The following is a 9,891-nucleotide window of genomic DNA, read 5'->3' on the forward strand; positions in this document are numbered from 1 at the left end:
ATTTCTTGAATGTTTGTATGCTTGTTTGGCCTCTACACCAATTAAGTCATGGTGCATTATTTTTTGATACAGGATTCATGGATTTGAAAGTTGTGCCCGTTTATAATTTCCCACGTTGTGCTGGGGCATGCATATTAAAAGTGTCGTGCACAAGCAAAAATCCCAAGCGCAAATTTTGGTGTTGTCCTGAGAGTAAAAAGGTTATTAATTATGACATGTTATGTATGTTTCAAACTAATAACATGTAATAATATTAGTATGAACTAATATTTTGTATTGCAAGGGAGCGGAGGTTGTGGACAATTCAAGTGGTTCAACTCTACAACTACTCATAATGAAAAAAACCAGTGGAAAATGTGTAAGACACGAGAAGTGGCCAGGGCTAACATTGGTTCAATGACAAAAGATGAAATGTGTAAAATGTTTAAGGCACGAGAGACTGAAATAATCTTTTTACGCTACCTTCTATGTGAAATTATTGGCCTCTTATTCGGCCTTATAGTTTGTGCCCTTTTTTGACCATGAGCTTAATACAGATAGAACTTTATTACATGTTTTGTGTTGCCTTTGGCCTCTTACTCAGCCTTATATTGAAACCTTATGCGAGAATGATTAAATAAAGATAGAACTTTGTTATATTCTTTATGAGTTTTTAAATTTAATTTAGTTCCTATTTTTAATTTTGAAATTATTAGACTTTCTTTTCCAAAATTAACAATCTCAAGATAATTATATGAAAATTTGAAATATGAGAAATTATAAATAAAATGTATTTTATGTTGTGTCAAAAATATTTGAAAAATACAAATAATATAAGATGTTCAACAATTCTTATATATTCTAACTCATTTTAAATATTATTTTGTTTAAATATTGTACAATATTTTTTATATTTGTTTCTTACTACTTAAATTGTTCTAGTTAAATTAAAAGATATTTTATATTTCACAAATGTTATATTATATTTATTTCTATTTTTGTGAACCTTACATTTTATATATTTGTATTATTAGAAGCATAGTTTCGTTTTCTATTTTATATTAAATTTTACAATACAAAATTTAGATAAAGTTTGAGATTTCATTGGTTTTAGATTCTACAATTTTCTTCAAAATAATTAGTTATAAAGTTATTAAAAATTAGTAGTATTATTTATATTTAGCACTAAATTCACACATTATATAGACTACGGGAATTTTTTACTTTTGTATTTTACATATAACTTAAAGTTATCCATTTTAAATTAAATATTATCAATGCAAATTACATTATTAACACCTGGCAATATGTGTTGTGCAATGAAAAGTACTACCTTTTTTTGAGACATAAATTGTTAACACCTTGTAACATGTGTTGTGCAATGACAAGTACCATCTGCCTTGGATACTTTCCACTCTTGGCATAAGGCAACGACTCAAGCTTTCCAAGACCTCTTGTTTTGTATACAAATATTCAACCATTTTTTTAGTAATATCACAACAAATTATAAATTGATGTAGTTTTATTTTGGTGGACTAAGTATTTTCCACATTTTTTATGACAATAAATATATAATGGCTTTAAAATCATATAATGTGTAATCGTGCCAAAATGATGTATTAAAAATATATTTCATTCATCTTTAAAAAAATAATTTGTTCATGTCGGTATTCCAATTCCAATTTCTAAATGTGCAACCAAATGGAGGAAATGTGTATTCCCATATTGAATTCTTAGTGAACCAAACGGGCCCAAATTGAATTCCCAAAACTGAAACTTGGATTTCAAGTTCCAGAATCCCAAATCAAGGATTCTAGATGCCAATTCTGATTTCATATTTCCACAAACAAACGGACCCTAAGTGCACAATAATAGAGGAAATAAGAAGGCATAGACTATGAACCATTTCCTAAAGGTATTGCAAATCTGTATATCTCAAAGTGAGCTACAATAATTAAGGCAAGAATGAGGAAAAGGACTAGAAAATATCACAAGTCTTGAATCTTCCCTCAACCATAACTGATTTATAAATGAGCTTTAAGCTCATATTTATAGCTTCAACTAGTTGCATCTAGGAGATAACAACTCCTTGGTCAGATTTGATCAATCATGCCACTTTTTGGACCTCTCAAAGAACTTGAAAAAAATAATTTAGAGCTGAAAATTCTAGTCCTTTCCAACCTTATCATGAAGACCCTTCATTAAGCACTCATATCTTGTCAACAACTCGTGAATGCTCTAAAAAGTGAACTCCACTTCAAAAGAAAAGCTCCACTCAACTTTCTATATTATCAACCCCATCTTCAATGACTTGGCAAAGCACAAAGTCTTGTCTTCTCTTATAATGTACCCTGCATTAACTCCACTTAGGACTATCCTCTTATATTGATGACTAGCCAAAGCATCCATATTTGTCTCATCCCCATAAAAGAATGTTGACACTAAGGTTAGTTTTTCTATTAGTGAATCAACACTTAGTCAGTTGGTCACATTGCTACCAACCTCTACATCTTCTATCAAGGTTATCATTCATCCAATAGTGTTAACCAAGTGTTTTGGTTGCTACAAAGCTAAATAGTTAGATTATAGGTCATACCAAGCTACACAGTGTTTAACAAGAAGTTGAGATAGCTTGTTGTATAGCTTGAGCTTAGTAGTGTCTACAGAGCTATCTAATAGAAGTGATGAAAATCTTAGCATTAACTGAGCTATGTAGTGTTAACCAACCTCTATAGTGTCTACTGAGATAGTAGTGTTAGCAAAGTGAATCTAGTGTTGGCCAAGTCATGCAATGTCAACCAAGTGATTATGTATCTACCGAGTTTCTCAATGTTCACCAAGTCATGTAGTGCTAACTAAGTTAGAGCTACTCGGAGTGATCAATATGGACTAAGCTTCAACTTCAACCAAGTACCATAGTTTTTTGAGAGTAGGTAGTTTTTGTTGAGTGTGAGAGCATTACCAAGTTTTTCTTCAAAACTTGAGTTATGGTAGTTGGGTTGACTTTGTGAATTATGATGAATTTGGTATTGTAGCTGACTCTAGTGATTAGTTATTTGGATTGATATGTATCTAACTCATTGCATCATATCCAAGTGTGTCATTGAGAAGTGATATGAAGTGTATGAGTGTGAATTGTATCATTTCTTTCAACCCCCATTTCTAATGCAGAAGTATCCTGGGTTGCCTTGTTATCCTACTCATCTTTGTTCATTCTGCATATTGCAACTGAGTGCCAATAGTTTCAAATTTTTTGTTGCTATCAATTTGTTTAGTGGATGTCAAGTTACTATAGCTCTAGTGGATGTTGAGTAATTCTAGCTCTAGCGGATGTCGAGTTACTATAGCTCCTACTAGATGTCGAGTTACTGTAGCTCTAAGCGATGCCAAGTTACTATAGTAATCTAGTGTTGACTAAGTGTTCATGTGTTGAGTGAACCTATTGGTGTTGAGTGTTCCTATATGTGTCAAGTAATGCTAAGTGTTAGCATTTTCTTGGTCCTTCTTTGACTGAGTTGTTTGTGTTTGGTCCCATTTTGGGTCAACCTTGTGCTATTTAATCTCAGTATTGGTAGTTAATATTTGATGTGAGTCGACTTGTGGTTGTACATGCATTTAATGTAAGGTTTAATTTTTTGATAGGTCATCCTATGGCCACACATGTATTTAAGGAGGTCTAGGATTGAGTTTTAGGCAAAATAGAGAGGATTTCAAAAAGTGAGAAACATATGTGTTTCGAAATCTGAATTTGAAGTTGGATCATAGATTTTGAATGTATTTTGTATATGGTCATAACCTAGAAGGCCTTATAGCTAGGTAGGTAAGCTGATTATTTGATGAATCAATAAAAGTGTTTTCTCTTCTTCCTCCTTTAGTTGTTGTTCTTTGTGTTGTGTTCCTTATGTGTGAGCTCTTGCAAGGTGGTTTGGATTGTTGGGTGTGCCTTTGGCTCTAGTTTTTCACCCCTCCCTGTGTCAAAAGAAACACTTATTTCTTGATTGATGAAAATTTAGTTTGAACAATTGAATGGAATAACTTACGAATGACATAAATAGACTACATCGATTTTTTGTTGTCTGACACTCAAATAGAAAATTGGAGGCAATTCTAGTTATTAATTATGATATGAAGAGAATACTCTAGAATCTTGATCATTGACTACATTATAGGTGTGATTCACATAACCTCTTTCATTGTAATCTTATCCTCATTTGTCATTGGAAGTTTGTTATCATATTATCACTTGAAATCAGTGAACTAGTTATGTAAATTATTACTATGATATACATGAAAGTATTCATAATATCGCTTAGAATGGGTAGCTATGAAATATTGGACCTGTGAGGTGAGAAATTCCAAACAAAATGGTAATGTTGCCAGTAGAATCCCTATTTTAATATGATAACATGGACCCTAGAATTTATGTCCTATATTTAGATAAGTCATAATAAATATGTTAAGAAGGTCATAGCTTATAACTCTATTTACCTCCTGTAACACACCCAGATTATCGATGAATACCTGGGAATGTGCATTTACCACTTAGACTATGCAACTTTTGAAGGATAAATGTATGAAACTTATGAGTAAATTTACTGGACATTGTTGAAATTACTTCAAACTATAAATCCTTGAATGTGATGCTTAAGTGTAAGATGTGTTTTTTTTCCTATGGTGATGATCATTTAATGTAACTTGTAATAGTGTTTCTTCTAGAATATTGTTTCTCACAACTATTGATTAACTAGGTCAACTTCATCATTAGTAGCCTTGGTAAATGAAATGTGAATTGTGTGCTTAAGTGATGACATAGATAAACTTGAACATTGGTTTCCCATTGAAATAAATTATGACCATCTTGATCATTCATATGAGGCATTTTTATATTTTGTCTTCTTATACTTATATTTTATACCTAAGTATAGCCTTTCTTGGGAGGACAGGATGCATATGGCCTTAAACATTACTACATCATCTTGTTTACGTAACAATGTATAGTGATGTCTTCTTTTATGAAAAATTAGTGTATTCCTATGCAATAGTGCATTTTATTTGTTCCTTTTTGAAGATATTGCACGTCAAAAATTTGGTGCATTGTGACATTTTTTCTCTAAAGGAAATGGGTATTTAATTAAAATAATCCATGGAAATCCCCATCAGTATATAGTGGATTAGAATTTAGTTTAATTCCTAAATTAGATAAATTATATGTTGGATGACATTTAATGCATACATTTAATTATTTTTATGCAAGCATATCTTAGTTTATGACTATGTGGAATTCGTACATTTAAAATGTATGTATTCATTTAATTCTCTTCCTTGAAATTGGGCATTTAGATTTCCTTATGGTTGGAAGTTCCTTGCACTTCATTGTGAAATATTGTGGTTATTATGATTATCAATGTACTTTGGGAAAATGCAGAAATGTTATTTATGTTTCTTTATGAGATGGGCATACTAATGTATATGTAGAGCATGATTAGTTAGATGTTGATTTAAGCACAGTTAGTACTTAATGCACCTTGAAGTACTTTTCTTTTAAGACATTTGTGGACTAAAATAATGGTACCCAATTATCTCTTATCTTTATCTATCATAGTTATTTTCTATCATTGTTAACTCTTTGTCATAAGAATGCATCATGTCTCTTTTCTAAGAGAAATATTGAATTGGAAGGGTTTTGACTATGAGCATATTTCCCTAATGTTGAAAATACCACTATATACACATGTTGGGAGTTGATTATGATTCCATGAATTGACATTAATTTGAAAGTAACTAAATTTCTATTTCTTTTATATATGCATCTTGTGTAATGGTATATTATGAGATGATCTCAAGATATGATGATATATTTGGAATACTATTCAATGGAGAATTGATGCAGGAGCATCCTAGGTTGTCTTGTTATCCGGCTCATTTTTGTTCATTCTGCATGTTGATGCTGAGTTACTATAGCTATAATGGATGGTGAGTTACTATAGCTCTAGTAGATACTGAGTTACTATAGCTCTAATGGATGTCGAGTTACTGTAACTCTAGTAGATGCCGAGTTACAGTAGCTCTAATGGATGCCAAGTTACTATAGCAATCTAGTGTTGACCAAGTGTTCCCTCATGTGTCAAGTTACCTAGTGTATGTTAAGTGACCCTCCATGTACCAAGTTTTCCTATTTATACCAAGTGTTAGCATTTGGACATGATTTTTGTGAGCTAACTTGGTAGATTTATTTCGATGGTGACATTTTTGTTAAGATCTTTTCTTGTGATGTGTCTAGACCGTTGTTGTGTTGACCTTCTTCTTATGTAATGTTCTAGAATGATTTGTAAACTGTTTTGGCAAGTAAATATAGAGTGTTTAGGCTTAGAGTTAGGTAGTTTTTGAGAGGGATTTTGGAGTAGAATTTGAAAGTTTGGAAATTTTTTTGTATATGTATCTGGAGCTGTGAATTTGATGTTGGTTCTTTGATCTTAAATATATTTTGTATTTGGTCGTAACCCAGACGGCCTTACAGTTGGGCACGTATGTTGATTATTTGATGAATCAATAAGTGTTTTCTCTTCTTTCTCCTTTGGTTGTTGTTCAATGTGTTGTATTTATACTATGTTGACTTTTGCAAGGTGGTTTGGATAGTTGGGTGTGTCTTTGGCCCTAGTTATTCATCCCTCCCTATGTCAAGTGGTATCAAAGCATGAGGTTTGTCCTTGTGGTGATTGGATCATGTAGAAACCTGAGTGAATTTCATTGTAGGGTTGTAGATCTATGGATTTTACCTATAACTTGTAGAGGGTTACAATCTTGTAGGAACCTGATTTGTAAAGATGGTTCAAGGTAGAGGAAATTCTTATAATGCAATATTGGATACATTGAGACAAATTGTAGCCAAATTAGATGCTATGGAGATAGCCCAGAGAAGAGGAGCACATCTCGATGATGTAAGTGATGATGAAGTAGTACCACCAAACCCTAATCTAGAACCTAAAGAAGATCAAAATGAAGCCAGGTTGTTGACAGTGTCGTCTAGGGAAAATTCAAAGCCTATTGTAGAAGTTGGTCCTTATGATGCAAAATTAGATACCAATGCTATGTTGGGTTGGATCTTAGATATGCAGAAGTTGTTTGAGTATGAAAATACTCCTGATAATAGGAAGGTGAAGATTGTACTTACTACACTGAAAGGTCATGCTTCATTATGGTGGGAGCATTTGCAAACTGATAGACAAAGGAGAGGAAAAGAGAAGATAAAGACTTGGCCGAAAATGGTGAACAAGGTAAGGAATAAATTCCTTCTTTTTGATTACCAAGTTAACTTTTTGAGAAAGATGCAAAATTTGAGGCAAAGAGACATGAGTGTGATGGAGTATACTAAGGAATTCTATAGATTGGTACATAAATGGATTGAGATCTAAGATACAAGATGAAATAAGTTTTGTGAATTTGGAAAGTGTGGAAGAAGCATATACCAATATTCCTTGAAGGCTGAGGAGATCTTGGAAAAGAAGCATGAACAAAGACATAGAGGTAGAGGTGGTAGATTCCAGAGGGGTAGAGGTAGATCTCACAGTAAAGGTGGTAGATCTGACAATTTTATACAAGATAAAGGAAAATATAAGTAGAAGAATGATGACAAAAGCAAGACCAAATGGAAAAGTGGTAATTCTTATTGAGGAAGTGGTAATTGTTTTAGATTTGGTAAAGAGGGACATAGATCTTTTGAATGTAGATCCACGGAAAGTGGGTAATGTAATAGAAATGTTGTGATTCAAGGAAATGATGAGAATTCACCAAGTAGACTTGAGGCTGGAGAAAATATGATGGTGAGAAGAACCTTATGTAATAAGGGAAGTGATGAGGAACCTATTTTAAGGAGAATTCTTTTCAAGACAAGATGTGAGATGGCTAGGAAATGCTTCAAAATGATCATTGATAGTAGAAGTTCTACAAAGTTGGCATCAAAAGAGTTTGTTACAAAGTTTCTGTTGCAAAGGCTGAAACATCCTTAACCCTATCATGTTTCATAGATCAAAGATGAGCATAAGATATTGGTAAGTGAGAATTGCCTTGTAAAGTTCAAGATTGGACATTACTTGGATGGAGTTTTCTGCGATATTATGCCTATGGGTTGTTGTCATACTTTGTTGGATAGACCTTGGAAATATGATAGATGTGCTATACATGATGGAAGATTGAATCAATATACTCTTTGGGTGAATGGAAAGAAGCAAATATTGCTACCTTTAATTGAAAGTCTAGACGAGGTTAATTGTACTCCTGTAAAAATTTGCATGGTTAATGGGAAACAATTTGAAATGGAAATGAAATGAAAAAGAATCATGCTTGTTTTTCTATAATTTCAAAGAAACCAAGTTGTGTCAATAGTAACTGAGTGCCAAAAAATAGTGTTAACCGAGTGCCAGTAAATGGTGATCGAGTGATAGCTGATAGTATTGACCAAGTACTAGAAGAAATTACAGAACTATTGAATGAGTATAAAGAGATTTTTGCAGGGATATACATAATGGTTTACATCCAATGAGAAGTATAAGTCATTGTATGGATCTGATTCCTAAAGCTAGTTTACCAAACAAAGCACCATATAGATTGACACCTACAGAGAATGAAAAACTTAATACACAAGTGCATGAGTTGTTCCAGAAAGGTTTAATCAAAGAAAGCTTGAGTCCATGTGTTGTACTTGTTGTATTAGCACCTTAAAAAAATGGAGAATGGAGAATGTGTACCGATTCCAAAGCTATTACCAAAATCACAGTTAAATATAATTTTCTTATGCCAAGGATGGATGAGATAATGGATTGTTTGAGTGGAGCAAAGTATTTTACCAAGATTGTTTTGAAGAGTGGCTATCATGACGGTTTGTATGAATGGTTGGTTATGCCTTTTGGTTTGACTAATGCACCTAGTACTTTCATGAAGTTGATAAATGAAGTTCTGAAAAGATTTTTGGGTAAGTTTTTTGATTGTTTATTTGGATGATATTATGATATTTAGTAAGACTAAGGAAGAATATCTTGAGCATATTAGACAAGTATTACAGAGGTTGAAAGAGGAAAAGTTGTTGATTAATATGAAAAAGTGTTCTTTTATGCAAGAGGAGATTGTGTATTTGGGATTTGTGATTTCAGCTGATGCTTTGACAATGGATCCAAAGAAGGTTAAAGAAATTTTGGAGTGGCCTACACCTGAGAATGTGGGTGAGGTAAGATCATTTCATAGTTTGGCTAGTTTTTATAGAAAGTTTATAAAGAATTTCAATTCTATTTGTAATGCTATGACTGAGACAATGAGAGGAGATAAAAAGGAATTTAAGTGGACACATGGAGCTGATAAGAGTTTTGAGACTTTGAAACAAAAGGTTGCTGAGTTACCTGTATTAGATTTGCCTGATTTCAACAAAGTATTTCAAGTTGAATGTGATGCAAGTGGTAATGTAATAGGAGTTGTATTAAGTCAAGAAGGTAAACTTGATGCTTTCTTTAGTGAAAATTTGAATGATTCTAAAAGGAAACATTATGTGTATGATCAAGAGTTTTATGTTATTGTTCAAGCATTGAAGAAGTGGAGACATTATTTGATTCCTAAGGAGTTTCTATTGTATGCTGATCATAAAGCTTTACAATACTTGGAAAGTCAACATAAATTGAATCAGAGACATATGAAGTAGGCTGAGTACTTGTAGAGTTTCACATTTGTCACTAAGCATAAGAGTGGAGTTACTAATAGAGTTGTTGATGCATTGAGTAGAAGACATTCTTTGTTGACTGAAATGAAGGTTAAAGTTATTGGTTTTGATGAAATGAAAGAGTTGTATGATGTTGATCCTAATTTTTTCGAGGCATGGAGAGAGTGCAGAGCACCAAGTCTAATAGATAACATCCATAAGTGTGATGA

The sequence above is a fragment of the Cupressus sempervirens genome, chromosome 10 (genome assembly GCF_028749045.1).
Source record: "Cupressus sempervirens isolate cs-2001-9-10 chromosome 10, ASM2874904v1, whole genome shotgun sequence".
NCBI lineage: Eukaryota > Viridiplantae > Streptophyta > Pinopsida > Cupressales > Cupressaceae > Cupressus > Cupressus sempervirens.